Source organism: Melopsittacus undulatus, chromosome 2, assembly GCF_012275295.1.
Source record: "Melopsittacus undulatus isolate bMelUnd1 chromosome 2, bMelUnd1.mat.Z, whole genome shotgun sequence".
Lineage (NCBI taxonomy): Eukaryota > Metazoa > Chordata > Aves > Psittaciformes > Psittaculidae > Melopsittacus > Melopsittacus undulatus.
In genome coordinates this window covers 102,205,306-102,223,372 of record NC_047528.1, presented here as the reverse complement: position 1 = coordinate 102,223,372, position 18,067 = coordinate 102,205,306, and the positions used below count along the sequence as shown (strand labels likewise).

Below are 18,067 nucleotides of genomic sequence, written 5' to 3'. Positions count from 1 at the left end.
TGGAAGGCTGCTATGAGGTCTAATTCTTTTGATATAGAACATGCTGTATAAAAAGTATGGTTTGTGGGGTTGGTTTTGTTTGTTGCTTCAATTCTACCTCTATCAAATAATGTGCTAAAGAATGAACCTTGGCATACAGGAGGAAACATTGAGGTAGACATTTTTTTCTTAAATGTGCTCCCTCAACACGCACATTCAGGCCTTGATATATGCTTATCTAAAATGCAATATCTGCACTTTCAAAATAGATCCTGATTTTGTATCCTACATTGGATTGGCATACAGTAGTTTTGTAGCCAAATCATCTGACTGGCCCTAATCTACAAATGCAAATCTGAAAGACAGTATCAGACAGATTCCTGGTATACAGAGAAAACAAACGTAATTGATCTGGGCCTTTGAAAACTGTTCACTCTCTCCTCTTACTCTTCCTTCCAGGTTTGTGAATGTTTTGTGTACAAAAAAACAACCAAACCCCAACAACCTATACCAGCAACACAAAAAGCAAACAAAAATGCTCTATAAAAACTACAACATTGTCACATCTAATTCTTTAAAGGGCAAATTTGCTGGAAAGGCTTTGGATAAATCTTACAATGATGGGAAGAATGACAGAAGACACAATGCTGCTTGAAGCCATAGGTTAATAAAATACACTACTGGTCAAATGGAGAAATTGTGTCTTTGGTCCTACAATCCCTACAGTCAAATAAGATGAAAGAATATATTTACATGAGGGTTGTGTAGGTTTAAAGAAATTTACCTGTGGGCTATTCCAAACATTTCTATATCAACAAACATCACAATGAAACCCCGAAATGTTAACTTTCACCTCATGAGGTTACTTTACCTATATTATCACACTTTACCTTAGGAGGTCTCCCTCTAATCCTTTCTGGTTTGTGTTTAAAAAAATATAAATGTTGACACCTTGACCTTGATTGATAGCTAATCTTCTGCCATCACCATGCTACTTAAATGTCTGGGGACCCTCCTCCTCTAATAATCCTATGTTGACCTAATCAAATTTCCCACAGATATTTTGGCAAAATTTTCATGTAGTAAAAATCTCATTAGGGAAGTTAAGTGATCCAGTAACTAGAAAATCACAGGTGCTTTAATAAGCATTGACATAGGTTTAATACTTTTTATCTATTTTATGTGTTGGTAGGTTTATTTAATACTTGTAATAAAATGCTTCAACACTCATTGAAGGAAATAACTAAAGAAAAACTTATTTAATTCTCTTATTCTAGAAGTATAAAAGGTACACTTGAGTCTACCCTTGAGTCTGCAGTATAGTAAGACACATGATCAGTGCACACAAACAGCCTGATCTTTAGAAGGGAGTGAGTTCTGTAGAAGTAGTCACTGGTTTTAAAAGGAACCTACAGAAAGCTCAGCAGTTTTGAGAGAGTAAGAACAGCTTCATCATCACATAAGGACATGGGTACTATTCACTTTCTAATTTCTGAAAATCTTGACCTAGATTTCTCTAAATACAAACCCATGTGATTGTTTAGATGTTAGCTGAATAGAATTCCAGTTTACATACATCTTTTAATCAACTGAAGCATTACAATGTGCCATAACTAAACCAACTACCTAAACTTATTGCAGTAACTTGTACCATGGCTTTCTCTGTTACCCATGTTACTGTTACTTCATGAAGCTTTCCTAAAAGTACACAGTAATTTTGTCAGAACTAAAACTCATTTCTTAATGAGAACTTTAAAAATACATTGAGTGCTGCAGAAGTAACAAAATAATGTGAAATTTTTTCCTCAATCAGTCTCAATAATGTAGAATTGTCCTACCCAATAGCAACATGATACCTGTAACAAAAATTAACCAGTCCTTTCTCCAGCTTGACAGTTTTAAATATTACCAAGATTAGGCAGCTACTTCTACCACCTAACAGACATACAAGTTGACAGGCAATTGATTTGTAAGCCTTTTTCTAAAAAGACAAAACCATATAAAGTTGCATGCAACTAAGTATCTGAGAAGTTGATACTAGATGATCCTTAAGGTCCCCTCCAACTCAAAACATTTGATGATTCTGATCAACTCAGCAGTACATTTAAAAAAATAAAAACCAACCAAAAAAAAAAACCTCACTCATGGTAAAGAGCATAGAAGAAGATAAGGAAGGAAATGTTACTCTGAATCCATCTTAAGACTTCATAAGCTTTCCCATCATAAATATTTTGTGACTTGAGACCTATTTACAGTGATCATAGCATATATATATTCAGATATTAAAATATTGACACAAGAGTCTAACACTGAGAGTCAAGTCAGGATATTGACAGAAGTTCCCAGATTTTATAAGCATATTATACCTCTTTGTCCAGTGACCAATTTGGCCCTTTAGTGCAAGAAGGATCATATATCATATAGCCTTTCCGTTACCTTCACTACAAACTTGCTTATCTCAACTCTGTGAACTCAGGTTCTCATTCATTTTTCTGTCTGGTCTTTCCCAGATTTTAAAGCAGTATGTACCTCTAACCTCACCCTTGATTTCATACCAGTCCTCTCCCCCTTCCTGTTCTTTCTAACTTTCTCCACTCACTAATTTTCCAATATGATATAGGTTTTACTCATATATTATTACAAAAATGCCTTGTTTAAGGACATATAGAAATACAGAATTAGTGTATTCCAGATGGGTACAACTGTCTCTTTCACCTGCAGGAGCCAATGTCTGGAAACTGTGCCGTCCACTCTCAGTGCCCTGAAAGCAATGAATGAGTTAAAATGAACAATGAGTAATTTCTCACAGAAACCACCAGGAATGCGTATTTCTACTGGTTTGTCTTTTTGGATACATTTGCCTTTTGAGAATACCAGTTGGGAAAGTTGTTTAGAACTCAGACACAGGGAACAATAAAACTGCTTTAAACTAAACTGCTAGAAAGTCAGTGTGTAAATGGAACATGTTACAGCTGTGTCAATGAAAAGCTGGGTAGCTCAGCACAATGGAAACTTAGGAGGATTCCGGAGCTGAGATCTAGTAGACATTTGGAATATAAAGGAAGTTCAATCCCTGAGTAAACAGACAACTTCTAGGATCAAGGACTGCTTCTTCATAGCTCTCCCTTCTTAGAAAATGAAACAGTAGCCTTTGTATCTCACTGCTGTAAAAAAAAATCCAAAAGACAAAGTAAGACCTAGTAGTAACTAATGTAACAGTGACTGTACAGTAACTATGACTGTAACTGGAATAATTCCGAGATTCAGAAACACACACAGTAGAAAAATCGTTAGTTAACTAAATATTTAAAGAAAAAAACCAACAAATAAATCCATCACTATTTCTCCTGTAAACGTGATCCAGGTTATTTTTTCTCCGTCTCTGTGTCCCCAAAGAGCAAAAACCTACTCTACAATGCCTTCTGAAGGCTGTCTGCCTGCTATCCTCACTGCCCACCTACCGTAAGGAGCAGCTCCTCCCACCTGCACATAAAAGCCAAGTGCATGCTACCAGCAGCAGATCAGAGCACTTTCTCAGTCCTCCACTGTTTTGAGCCAGTGATCTTCTCTCCTTGGATCTTGTATACTCAAGGTAAGATTACTGCTACTTCAGGTTTCTGATCTAACCAGCTATTGTGAGGAAGTCTCAATGTGAACTCTAGCACTGCCTTGCTGGGTGGTGCTGGCTTCCCCCCCCTCCCCCCCGCTTTTTTTTTTTTTCTCAGATGTAGTGTCATCTGACATTTAAGTTAGTAATAGTCTGTTGGTTTAGCAGTGAAATAAAAACAGACCTTGCTGGGAAGCACTGTGGCTGGAAAAAGGTCTCCCTTTCTGACTGATTTTGAAGAAATTAGTATACCCAGATCAATTCTAACAATTCATTACCCCTCTTAGTAGTCTCCTTCTCAGTCCAGCCAAAGTTATCAAATAAACTACACTCTAAAGCTTCCTTAAATTCTGTTTGAGGGGAGGGGAAAAACAGAAAGAGGAAAAAAAAATGCTTAGAGCTAATTTAAGGAAGGAATTCTTTTTTATTACTATTTACTAGGCAGATTGAGAGAATTTTGGGACTGAGGTGTATCTTCACAGGTTTCATTGCCTTTATAAAAAGTCTGATGGAACTTAAGCCCTCACAGAAGCACAGTAATTAGGCTGATGGAATTCACTATCTGGCACCAAACAGTCTTAAAGTACACATTTCACAAGCAAAGTTCTGTTTCTTGGAACAACAGACCTTGTGTGTCTATGAAATTTCTAGATCAGTTTGAATTATATTTTATCTACAGTTGCCTACATAGGCATTTCTAATGCTAGAGGAAGGAATAGTTAAGTGCCTCAGAGACAGCTACTGGAACAGTTGAAACAAAGTGTGATTTCAAAACTGTATTTGCACTTACCTCTGTTCATCTGTCCATCCTCAGATATTAATCTACTTGTGACTAGTCCCAGTTTCTCACATTGTGCGAGTCACTGCACTTTTAACACACAGTCACCTGTTTAAAGAAATTCCATCACAGAAATCCTAATCCTAGAATGCCTCTCTCCAGTGCTCAGAGAGGAGGAAAAGTATGAACTACTAAAAGCATGTAGTGAATGCTGTCTCTAAATTGTTCTTTTGTACACTATGTAATACATTCTGCAGTTGAGTGAAATTTTCTTCTTGGTAGACAAACAATGCTCTTTCTAAATTGACATTTTTTGTTCTTTCCCCAAATAAAGTCTTTTCCTAAAAGGAATTATGTCCACATATAGCTGTACTCACATTAGCTGCAACATTTTAAGCTACAGTACTGTATAACAGGACTGTGTAACGGCAGAACTGTGCTCAAAGCACCTTTTCTTGCTTATTGTATAAAATATTTTTTCTTTATTTTGCATGTTATCTATTGTAAATCATGGGGGAAAGAAAACACTGAAAGCACTGCCTTCAGCTAATTTCCTGGAAGATTACATAAGTATCTTAAAAAAAAAAAAAAATCCCGACACAACAAACCACCACAAATGGAACTATTAAAGAAAAAAAAAAAAAAAGTGCAGTGCTTTCTAAAGCAGGCTTACAGTAAAACTATTTTGGATCCAGGTAAACCATATAAACTGACCTGAAGAGACAGGAATAGTGCTCAATTGTTTTCCTCATAACTCTTGTTTTATCTCTAAGCTACAAAATTTTATTCCTTAGTAAACATTTTCATAGCAAACCTCCCTTCCATCTTCATAAACACCCCTCTTGTAAAAAACAGATATGTGATTTTAAAGTGTAATGCATGCAGAATTTAGGTCTACAATCTGGCTGGAAGGCCTCATTGTACACACAGAATTTTAGTCTATCAGATAAATCAAAATCTCTAACAGAGCAATTTTCAAGGAAAGAAACCCCCAACAAATTAAAAATCACATTACAAGCAATGTGTATATAGCAAAATACCTTTTATTAAAGCCTGCTGTGAAATGTAATGTTTTGGCATTTGAAAAATGGATTGCAGGACATATTAAGAAAACCTTATACAAAGGAATTTGTTTAATTTAGATCAGGATCTCCTCTGAGCAATTTCTCTCTTAGGCTGAGTAGATAATTCAGCTTAGCATCACTCTGCAGCAGGGGATGAAGGGAAACTGCACCCAGCAGGTCTCCAAAACTTAGATGTCTAGGAATGCATTTATTGACTTCTGTGCTGATCTGTAACTCCTTTTCATAAGATCAAAGCATACAAATATTAAGATAAAAATACTGTCATCTTAAAATAGTGCTACAACTGCAATAAAAAAACAACAGAGGAGCAAGGAATTTAGATTTTTTTGAGTAATGACCATAACACTTTAAAAAAGCAAAATAAAGGTAAAGAGACTGTACTACTTTTTCAGCCACAGACCAGTTCAGAATTAAGCAGGTATGTTCAGCCATTTTTCCTGGCAGTTGCACTTGGGTCCTTTAAATGTTCATTTAGCCTCTTAAGTTACACTGGTGGCACTTAAGCCACTAGTATAACTCCAACTGCTGTCAGAAGTGTTAGACTAGGTACTTAGATACACAGTATAAACACATCACTGTCTGCTTATCTCTCCATAGGCCTGCCACTACCACTGCTTCTGAAACATTCTGATCTTCAAGAATTTATTTGCCTCTCTGTGAAGCAAAAATATGTTTTCCTCTGACCATACCAATATTAAATACATGGACAGTTTTTCTTATGGTCACACTGAAAATACATAGTAGAGAGTCAGATTTAGCTTCCAGGTTACAGTCCAGCACTTCAATCCATACTTCATTTTGTATTCAGCCTTATAAAGCACACCCCTTTGCAGCTGATCTGTCTTTGCATGACTCTTTAGGGCTGAAGGAGCAGGGAGAATTCCAGTGACAAATCTTGAGAGGTAATTTCCTCCTAACACTTTTGAACTTCCTGTGAAACCCTTTACAAACCCATAATAGGATTTGCAAATCATTCTTGGAGGTGGTAAATAATCAACCAACCAAACAACCAAATGACCACCTCTTTTTTATCCTGTGTGGTTAAAGGAGACCAATCCACTCTTGCCAGGATAAGCAAGCTGAGATCCACTACTATGAACCAGAAACAGTGGGCAATATCTGACTGTAAGAATTCAGTCTTGGTAACTCAGTAGCAATAAAGAGCTCAAAGAGAATCTCTTTACTGCTTAAGCAAAGTTATTCATGTAGGTCTTGTATGAAACATTGAATAAATTCTAAAAATTGTCCTGTCACTACCTACCATAGGAGGTAGGACAATTTTTAGACATCCATGAGCATATCTACAAGGCAGAATTTTCTGCCCTGTTATTCTATGTCTTTCTATATATCTCAGGGAAGGAAAGATTAAGTTTTATCCCTGAAGCTTTAAAATATCACTATATTTTCTTTTACTATTTTTGCCTTTCAGTTATTCTAAGCTGAGCATTCCTTCCTTCTACAGGGAGATAATTTTTAATTTTCACTAGTGTCATATTGCTAAAAGAGCAGTGGTTCAAATGAGTTATTGTAGCAAGGAACAAGAAAAGACAAAAAGCATTAGAGACAGTTTGTTGTTTGATTAAAACCAACAAGTACCTGTATTTGAATGTACAAAAGTTTCTTACTTTTGCCATTTACACTTTCTAGAATTTTGTGAAAGTGATGTTGCTTTTTTGTGGCATTCAGTCCAGAAAGTGAGATCTATTCTTTATACTAACAGAATTCTCCTTCAGCAAAAGTTTTGAAGCTATGTGTGTTTAAAAATATATTATGCATCCTGGTTCTGAAGGTTTTTGTGGGTCTTGTGCAATAACTGTGCCTATTCTCTGTACACATCAGTAAACAATTGTATTTGGTCTCTCTGTACTCCTGAAATGTTGGATGTGTTTCTGTAATTGTCTTGGTGTGTAATGAATTTAATGTCTCATAATTGCACTGCAGGGGATTAATACCACGATGCAGTCTAGGGGCATCTTTTGATGATTAAAACAACTTCATGCAAGTATGTATTTTATAGCAAAAGCAAGATGAATGTAAACATGTTGGCTCTTGAATGGCAGGTGAAACTGTTGAGGAGTGACTTGTAATGGGCCCTTTTAAAAAGTGAGAGTCAGTGCCCTCTCTTGGTTAGAAAAACATATATAAAGCAGCCCTATGAGAGTGTTTATCAGTTCCCTCTGCTGGCTACAAAGCCCATAGCCAGATGAGCAGCTGTGTTTGCGGAGGCGAAGGTCTTAAGTTCTATTCCCAGTGCTGTGTGCATGCAGTAAACTGATGACTGTGGTGTCTGTGCACGTATGTGGACATCATTCTTTATAGGGTCTCATCAACAACTACACTGAGTTCAACATGAGGGCATTCAAAAATAATATGGAGTTCTTGGGAGGTAAGAAACTTTCCACTTAGGATTTAAGAAGCATGCTTGCAGCTATGCCATTCATAATATCAAGCAGCTAGAGTATCCTTCTGTTACACGCCATATGCACATCTTGGGCTTTCCACCTCTTCAAGAAAAGTGTGTGTATGTTCATTACACTCAGTTTAGAGACAGCTGGACAGTTATGACAATATTCTTGGCAATCAAATTGTAACACTTCAGATGTCAGTTTCTGAGAACTCCACATTTACAAAAAAAATTAATCAGATCAATGGTTCCAACAAGAACACAACATCAACCCAAAAAACCACCACAAAATCCCCTAAACACTCCCCTAAAAAACAAAGAAACAAACAAAAACACAAAAAGAACCTAAAAAAGTTCTTTCCCATTCTTGTGGGGAAAGGCCTATATAATCTGGTTATGCAACTGGAGAAACAAGTCATACAATTTATGCAGTCATTCTGAAATAAAGCTAAGATTAAAAAAAAGGTAGTACAAACTTAAGAAAGATTTTCTATTTTAAATATATATCCATAGTACTGAAAATAACATACTCCTGGGTCACAGGTATGCTAGTTCACTTCAGTTCCTAAGTATCCATCACAGCAACATATAGGATACACATAACCTATTCTATTAAAGGGAGAATGAGTCATAACTAACAGCTTGACATACTAGATATCAAAGCTATATTAAAAGCCAGATTTCTGAAACATCTGCAGCATATGTTTCCTGGTGACTAAAAAAGCAGCTACTCTTTCCAGACCAACATACTCCTGCATTCTTCTCTCTGAAAGGAAAGAAAGAAGTGGACAGTAGCTCACTATGGGCTTGCCTAGAGAACTTCAAGCAACACATTTGGCCATTCTCACAATTTAAAATTCCAGACAGCAAAACAAGTTCCTAACGAAACCCAGTGCTATGATGTGAAACAACACCATACATATATAATACACTACAGCCCCTGAAATTGAGATGCTTACACTGTCTCTTAATTACTTGACATAATTTCCAAAGGGACAGATTGGAAGATGGCAAAGCCCTAGGGACACTCACAACAAATACAATCAACTTACCGCTGGTAGATTTCTTCAGTCAAGTCTACTTATCCCAGTACATGACTTACCTCTGTTTTGCCCTTCCATTCTGCCCACCATGTGTGGAGCTCCAGTGAATGCAGAATATCACAACAAGGCTCTTCTATGTTGCTCAGAAACGAGAAACTCTCAGCATGCCTTAAAAAAGAAGAAAAAAAAAACCCCCCCACACAAAAAAAAGTTCAGCTGTTTCCCAGAATTTCTTTGTAAATGAATTAGGTGATCTTACAACAACTCTCAGTTGATGAACGTTAATAGAAAACACGTAACTAAGACCCTTGTTGGCAAATCTCAGCAAAAAGTCAAGCGGTAGTTACTTAAGGTCAAGGTTGAGCAATAAAAGCAGGTTTGGAAGGAAAGTTTATGTTGCCAACATTGATATATTTGTCACACTTTAGATAAAAAGCAAGTAAGTGAAGAGTAGTTAAGCAAGTACATCCCACAAGCACTAGCATTCACACAAAACATATTTTAGAAAATGAAGGAAAAAAGAGAACACGCAGTACTTATTTCCTTTCAGTCAGTGGCTTGAACTGAATTTACCATAGTAGCACATCACATTGTTTGCTGCAGAAAAATGCAAAGCTTAGGCCTTTAGGAGTAAGTCTCTTGTGCTTTACTGGTTCCAAAAATGTCAGTGCTTGTCAAAGTGTTTTTGAAATAAAATCAAAACCATGTTAATAAAATGAACTTTCCAAGACAATGCTGGCCAAAACTGATTCTAAGATTTCTTTTCAGTAATAAACTGCCTCTGTGGTTGCGGAGTTGATAGGGAGAAGGATTTAAAGGGCCAAAGCCAAGTTCTGGTTAACTTAGGATAAAAAAAGAGCTCTCAAACAGAGCACAAGCTCTCCAATGAATGGAAAGACTTTTGCTGAGGGTGGGCAGAGCTTAGCAGAATCTAGCTGTGTGTTCAAAAACGACTGTAATCATTACTAGGCTTCACTCAAATGTATTCCAAGACTGGAATACTTGTTGTGGGTACAATTTTTGATATGCTGCTGTAGATTACTGGACAAGACTCAGTACTTTAATACAGAATTCACAGGCTGAATGTCAGTTCACAAGAGCTACCTTGCCTATTTATTAAGTTGTAATTCTCAACACAAACTAACAAGGCAATAACTGGAAGGATTCTGTCCCATTCTATCCCAGCCTTCTGGATGAATAGCTCCAAAAATATGCTCTGGTGATGGATGAAGGTGCTCATGATATACTGAGTTCTTACTCTGCATACAAGTTACATGCAAGTCTGGGCAGCAAGATCTCTGGAGTGATTTTCTGTATGCGCATATAGGTGAAGACACAGCAGCAATTTCTGTCTTCCACAAAAGAAAGGGTGCAGTAGTTGGATGTTCCATGCCTGTCACAGGAATTCCTGCTCTTCTCCAGTTCCAACCAGCATAGCTCAGTTTAGGAGGTCTATGCAGTACAGTCCAAGCAGGGGGTTTCTTAGTTCTTATGGTTAGGAATTCCTACAGGCTATTACTATCTTTTGGAGATCTCGGCATAACTTATTACATCAGGAAACATGGAAAGATTTACGACTGTTCCTTGAGCTTGCATTACTAGCCTCAGCTAAAAAGACTGTTCATACTATCCTGAAAATAAACAAAACTGTTTAACATTAAAGATTGCTACTTGATTAAAGACTCATTTCAGCAGTATTTTTTTTTTATTTTTGTACTACTATAAAATTATCAGATGTCTTTAAAGTTGTAGTTTAAAGTAATTCCACCTGGCTCAGTTGTCTTTTGTAATATCGCCTTCATTGCATTTCACTTCTAGATTGCTCTTAAGCAAGTTGCAATAGTCTAAAACCCAAGCTACCTATTAGTTTTGGCATGTGATTCTTATGGCATTATCTCTGTTCCACAGTCAGGGCAAGACAGCTCTTAGATTCAGATTTCAATAACAAAATCCAGCCCTGAACTGAGTTCAGAATTCACTTGCAGTGAGTATCTTATTCTTTTTGAAACACTCTTTTTTCAACATCACATCTGCCACTCGTATGCTGAATGCTCTCAAGAACTCAATACAAAAGGACTATGAAACACAAGCAAAACAAATTCAATTTGTGACTGCTGAGAGACATTTTCTCTGCTACATATGATTTTGACTTTCTACTGTTTATCTCATGAAAATCAGCGTTTAAAAAAGAAGTGAACAGAAACCTAGTTATTTTTTTGGAGAGGCACCAGCACAGCATGCCCAGAGAAACTGCAGCTGCCCCATCCCTGGCAGTGTTCAAGGCCAAGTTGGACAGGGCTTTGATCAACTTGGTGTAGTGGAAGGTGCCCCTGTCTGTGGCAGGGGGTTGGAACTGGGTGATCTTAAGGTCCTTTCCAACCAAGACAGTTCTGTGATTCTGTGATTCAATGCTCCATTCACCAACCATATTTTGAGAGCTGGAATTTTAACATGATGGACACTCAAAACACACAGCCTTACCCTTCAAAATAACGACTGCATCCATGACACTGATAGCTGCTCCCTCAGCTCCCACCAGAGCTGAAGTTAACTGAGTAACTCAGTATTTTCAGGGGCACTCAACACCACAGACCACCACAGGTTTTGCTGCTCATGACACAACACTTCCTTCCTGCCACCAAAGATGATGAGGGAAAGTATTTTTGCTTGCTCAGCTGCTTATAAGTCTGTGAGACCAGAAAAACACGAACTGTTGTACCTGATGCCCAATAGCTGCCAAGATACCAGGAGTCTGTGTCAGCGGATTCAATTTAGTTGCAATGTTGTATTCTACTTTAAAAAAACCCAAATAAAACAAAACGACATTTTTGTTTCGAAAGCTGTAACAGAAGTGCCTGTTAGGCACCTTCATCCAACAGGTCCTACACCGAGTATAAATGGCTGAAGCAGCCGCACCTCATCCCCTCAGCCGTGGGGCCCATTCAGTGCTCGGCTCCGCCCGGCGCGGCCGTTTACCTGCCAGTAATGGCCACGGCGCAAGCCCACGTTAGCCCAGCCTGGGCCTTGCGATCGCCACTGCAACCCTGAAGGAAGGCGCCGTGGCTCGACGGGGTGGCGACAGCTCACTCTCCCTGTGCTGCAAGCAAGGCCCGGGCCAAGGGCAGCTGCGGTTGGGGGCTCCTAGTCAGTCAGGCAGGGCCCCTCATGTTGTGGCTTCATTCTAATGCTAATGCCATTTCTGCACACAGAAAGTTGATTGAAAGTCTGCACCTCTCATTCCCAAAGGAGAGGCAAGGTCTGAGAAGAGCAGAAACTCCCCACAGCCCAGTCAGCTGAGGAGCATTTATGGAAACACAATGCATTTGAGGTTTCTTTGGTTTCAGAGATACAGCCTGGAGGCTTTGCTTCTGCGTGCCAGCCCTCAGTGCCCGTTTGAGAAGGATCTGGGTAGCATTAGCTTGCACAGATGTGGACAGTGCTGGAAGGCCAAAAAGGGGGGTGGGGGGAGGGAAGAGGGAGAGCCCCCACTCTCAGCTGGAATGAAAATGTCACATCATGTGAGGGGAGGCTGCTTAGAAAGAGAAGGAAGGCTGCCCTAGTATGCACCACGGGAGGCTTAGGACCTTTCAGATTTCCCCATCTGGAAGCAAAGTTGAGGCCACTGTAAGTTAAATATATATATATATGTCCATTTTGAAGTTAGTGTTCTTTGGTCTTAAAACATAAACAACCCCAAACACTTGCAAAAAATACTACTGTATGTGGCTATCTAGTATAAGGAGAGTAACCAATCTTGTGAAGTTGAAATTCTAACAGTCTACAACTACCCCAAAATATCAAGTGCCTTAGTGGGAATGGAAAGGAATATCATGTGAGGAATAAAAATTATGAAACTACTGTACTCAACAGGCAGGGAGTTCAGAAGACAAACAGCTGAATGGAGCAGCTTTATCATTTTTTCCCCCCAAATATATTCTCCCTGTCCCGCCTTGTTTAACACAAAGGTTTTTCAGGATGAATCTTTTTGATCTGTTGCATCCCCTAGCATGGCAGAGCCCTGACTCATGAACAAGGGTTTAAGACAAAGAGCAGCAGCTCCTGAACCTGAAGACTTGCAAATCCTACGTAGAGTGAAGCTGACTCTTGGACTCCTACTCCAGTCCCTTTAACACACTCTTGCTTACACAGATGATTGGTATGTCTGGAAAGATGTTATACTACAAATGTATCACCTCCCTCTCCTGGCTGCAGAAGCATCCAAGTACATCACATACAGTAGATTAATGAATTTATCCTTACAAGCACTCTGGCAACATCACTTTCATTTTAGAGGAAATTGAGGCACAGAGAAAGTTGCTGGTGTAGCATTTCAAGAGATCACTTCTGGCCAGATTCTCAAGTGTCTTCCCATCATGATGGGGGCTAGTTGGAGAACTTAGTTCCCATCTGGGCACCTTAATGAGAACCAGATTTTCATGACTCCTCAGCACCCAGTAGCGCTCTCAATGACACCAGCAGCCAAATTTTCAGAAAAGTTCTTTTGATCATCTGGTCACTACCTCAGTGGAAGCAGAGAGCTTTTGAAAAATCTGATCCTGTTTGTGGGTGCTGAGCACTTTTCAAAATTCTTAAGTGACCTGGCCAAGGATGCAGACTAAAACCTAAGCAGAACCCACTTTGCCTAATCCCTAGGCCAGTGATTTAACCACAGGCATATCCTTCCATCTTCAGCAAGGAAAGAACAGACACTAGTTGGGTCAGGAATCAAAATGCAAATAAGCTGCCAGTACCCCTGCCTGCCAAGAAAAATGCCCGGATACTTGTGGGCAAACCAGACAGCCACGTTTTGGTACTTTCCCGAGAAAGGATTATTTCTCACAGCAGTGCCAGAGTCTGGCAACCTGGATTATGCTCTTTCCAGATGTACCTATTTCTTTCTGGGCTAAAACTCTTGTGAACATGCCCTCACACAGGCACACCCTCCCCACTTTTCAGAAAAAACAGCAGCTATCCAAACACTCTACTGTCTCCATTATCCTTAGAGAGCCAGGCATGCTTGGGCAAGACAAGGCTATTTTGTGTAATGATTAAGCAGCAGTGGTCGCGTCAGTGAGGATTCTTGTTTTAATTGAATGTTTCATTCATTTCTGAACATAAGCAACCACTTAGCTGCAGTTGTGCTAGATGCAGAGGAGGAAACACATGCTATTCTTGGCTGGACTTCACCTCTGTGGGAAGCAGCAGCCTCCTTGCAGCAGCCTCTGTAGGCGGCATGATTTAGCTCCATTAGAGATTGTCCTAAAGCTCAAGTAAAGACCTGCCTCTAGATTCTGAGTAATCCAAATTACTCAAATGTGTGCAAGACCCCCAAAACCCAGGCTGGATCCTATATTTTGTGCTCTGTTTGCAAACAACAGTTTCCAAAACCATGAGCTCAAGACTAGCTTAGAAGTTACTCTCCAGGCTGACCATATCTTCAGCTGCCACTCGAGATGCTGACCTCTGTGTTGCTCAGCATCAACTTGTGAGACTATCACAGGACTCCCAGCTTGGAACCTAGTTTTCATTAAGTGATCTCTCTCTCACCTCTGTCCCCAGCTTTTTACCAGTCTGGTAATGGGAAGATAAGGCACCCAGTCACTAGGGTGTTGTAAGGGAGCACAGATATCATGTAATAACTATAGAACAAAAATGTTTACAGAAAAATAGTTTTGTAAAACATCTCGGACTATGCTGTTGCTGAGGGTTGAGCTCAAGCTATATAAGCCAAAAAATGCAGCTGTATCTTTTCTAGCTACAGCTAGAAACAACTAAATGCACTTTGACTGGGGGGGGGGAGGGGGAGGAGATACTCTTCAAACAGTGGTTTACATCTAGAAGCAAGTGTGAAATCGGTTTTCTGCTCTATTGGGTCTATACCTGTAGTAACATAAGGCAGGTGATGGCTGTGGTTTGTGCTTCAATAGTTGAATGACAGTGTTTTCACTTGATTCTGACATCTGCTGCAGTAATTACTGCAATAACATCTCTAGTCAGAAGCTGGATTTCAGAGCAATACTCCTGTCAAATATTACAGCCTCAGCTTTATAAACAGAAAAACTGAGGCAGAAAGGGATGAGATCATGCAGCTTGTTTATGCAGATAGTTAATTGCACATGCTTTAGTGTTCTTTGGGACCTAAAAAGTAATAGAGAGTATCACTGAAGGAACTTGGATTAACGATTTTGTACGCCTCCATGTTTTTGTCAGCAAATTTTTAACTACAACTTCTCACTTTTTCCATCCTGCAGATTTTTGTTCATTTATTTTTAATTCTCTTGTCCTGTCCTTGGAAGAAGCCAAGGCATTTCTATGATAAAGCTAGGGTCAGCTGAGGGCCCAGGTCAAGAAGTCTGTCTTGGGTATCACCTCCTCTGAACTCAAGGTTTTCGTCTGCAGAGTAGCAAGGTGATCAGGACACGGCCTGCTGGTAAGGGACTAGGAGATGTGGCGCTGGAGTAGAGGTATCAGAAGAGGCCCATGGAAGAGTCTAGCATGCTCAACAGTCCAGCCTGATGTGCCTTTGAAGCAGAGCTAGTGAGCATTCCAGAGCTGTCAGGAAAGGGTGTGGACATTATCAAAGGTTGATATGCAAAAGATCAACCCTTCTATACAACTGGCTTACTCTGGAGCCAAGGTCTTCTATTGTGGGGCTGTTGCATTTTCCTTCTAGGCTTAGATACCCTAACACTAATTTTTCCTCCTGGTCTTAAGTGTAGTTTAGGGCTTGTCTTTTGTATTAATGAGATAGCACAGAGACTTAAAGGTGGAATACTCAGCTCCCACGTAATCAATCTCATTATGAGATACTGTTACTCTGTTAAGGTTATGTTTCTGTCTAATTTTGTCTAGAAATCCACTCCTAGAAATGAGAGATGTTTCTTTTTACAACTAATACTTGTATTTCTGCCAAAGAGCTGCTGCTTTGAATCAGCATATTCTGAGAAAAAGCTTTGCTTATAAATTACTGCTTATTTCCTTGGGAAATAATTGGAATCACTTATTAAGTATAAAGACTTAGAAGCAGGGAGAAAAGAAAAAAAAATCCACGTTCAGGAGAGGTCAGTACTTCCCAAATCATTCTTCTCTTTGTTCCCGTGAAAATAGTCACTTGAAATCACTGCCTACTGACATAGGTCTTATAAGAACTTGGGTATCATTCTTAACTCAGACAAGCGTTAGAGGAAAACTGTACCTCTGGAAGCTACACAATTCATTCTCCCTAAACAGAGAAGTTTTATGATCTTTACAGATTCACCACTGACAAAGCAAAACACCTTTCAAGCCCAACTGAATTCACACAGCTAAGTAAATAACTTTTTAAGTGTTTAAATGTCACTGTGAAAGTGAAGAGATGAAATGTGCTGTATATCATCTCTACAAAACCAAAAGCAGTTATATTATAAATAAACAGAGTTTGCTTGGTATTAGGGACATAGGAAATTCCATTCAAGAACAGACAAATGGCACATCTTGTCTGGTATCCTGCATCTGGCACAGGCATATAACAGATGCTTAAAATACTTGGCTCTCTTGGTCTCCCCTGTTCCACCTACCACCGATGTTATAAATCACAGTTTTCCTAACCTCGGGTGAGAGTCTCTTTCCTGCTTGCTTGTATAATGTGGGAGGTGGAAGCACCGGCCAGGGGAATATATATTTGCCCTATGTGATACCTATTACAGTGGCTGGTACTGAATTTGCTTGAACTGTGGTTCTAGCTGTTTCAGAACAGATATGGAATTACTGACTGTATTGCCTATGTAGGTTGTGTAGCCTAGGACTATGCTTAGCTATAGAGAAAGGAGGGAGCAAACCCCTTCTTACCCTCATTTGCACGTAGCCAGCAAGTCTGCCTATCACTAGCCTATTATTAATCAGTTGCCTTGCTAATTGTTCCCTACTACTCAATGACATACATACCCTGGTATGGCTTTTTTAGTACTTTTGTAGTTCAATGCATGATGAATGAAAATAAAATAAGTTTATCATTTATCAAGCAGAGTTCACTTTCATCCTTACCAAAAGATATTATCAAAACATGCTTCATCTACACAGCAGGTCGCTTCCCACAGACCATGTCCCTTTATTTTTTTTACAGTCGTGTCATTCATAATAGACATTAAATTCAATAGTACAATTGTTAAGGGCCTATAAAACACACAAATGAAAAATCTGAACCTTTCCATTTGAAATGTTAAAGTGTAATTACATTACACCTTCTCTGTGTTCCCCTGTGAAATATAACAGCATTTTAAAAAGGCTAGAGAAAACCTATGACTATAGGCAACTACCATATAAGGTCCTTTAACATGGCATCTTACAGGAACAACAGAAAGACAGGCAGCCATAGAAATTATGATACCTCATGTCTAAACTATATTGTTAAAAATTTGAATTTGAAGGAAAAAAAATTGTGTCACTCAGTTTAAGCATATCATCTCTACAGTTGCTGAGCACTGCTCTTGAAGAATGACCTAATACATCTTTACATATTAATAAGGGAAAACTGAATCCTGATGGTGTGCCTAGGTTGTTGGAATATAGTTGCAGATGTCAGCTTTCTCCGTTCCCAAGACTTTTTTGATTTTGGTTTCATCCTACTGAGTATAACATTCAAAGGTCTGAATCTAGAGCACACCTTTGATCTAGCTACCCTAAATCTGTACCCACAAAGAACAAGATTTTGCATTATCAATCTGCTAGAAAGAATTGATACATTAAAGCTACTGTAGTACCTAGTAGAAGTTTGCATCCTTTAACATTTTTCAAATCGACCATACATTCAGTGATGGCGAGGCTCAGTACTAGCAGAAGCTGTGACTTTTTGTACTTCTCTCCTGTTGTACAAGAGGAATCGCTCTCAGAATATCCATTTTATTTCAGTAGATGATTTTCAGGGCAGACAAATGAGTCAGCCACTTGTTCCAAATAAATGGAAATGGTGTTCCAAGTTTCCTAGACAGCTTTAAAAGCTACACAGAGCAGTTCAGCTGCTTAATGTATTTTGTTCTACACCTCACATTTAAGAGGACACAAAATCACATACTTTTTATTCCAGATACAAGTTGTTGTACACAGCAGTCCAAAACCATCTCGTTTTGTCTCTGTCCTTGACATGCATGCTACTCATCTTGCCTGTGCCATTCCCAAGGACAAAAGCAGCACTCT

At 39.0% G+C, this 18,067-nt stretch overlaps 1 protein-coding gene across 2 annotated transcripts in view; it reads left to right on the top strand.

The window, feature by feature from the left end:
* Nucleotides 1-3,487: 3,487 nt before the first annotated feature.
* Nucleotides 3,488-18,067, top strand: part of COL8A1 (collagen type VIII alpha 1 chain) — an 86,618-nt gene continuing 72,038 nt past the window's right edge. For both annotated transcript variants that reach the window (XM_034074392.1, XM_034074391.1), the window contains exon 1: nt 3,488-3,571. The gene's annotated coding sequence lies outside the window, so the exon portion shown is untranslated. The remainder of the gene's footprint in view (nt 3,572-18,067) is intronic.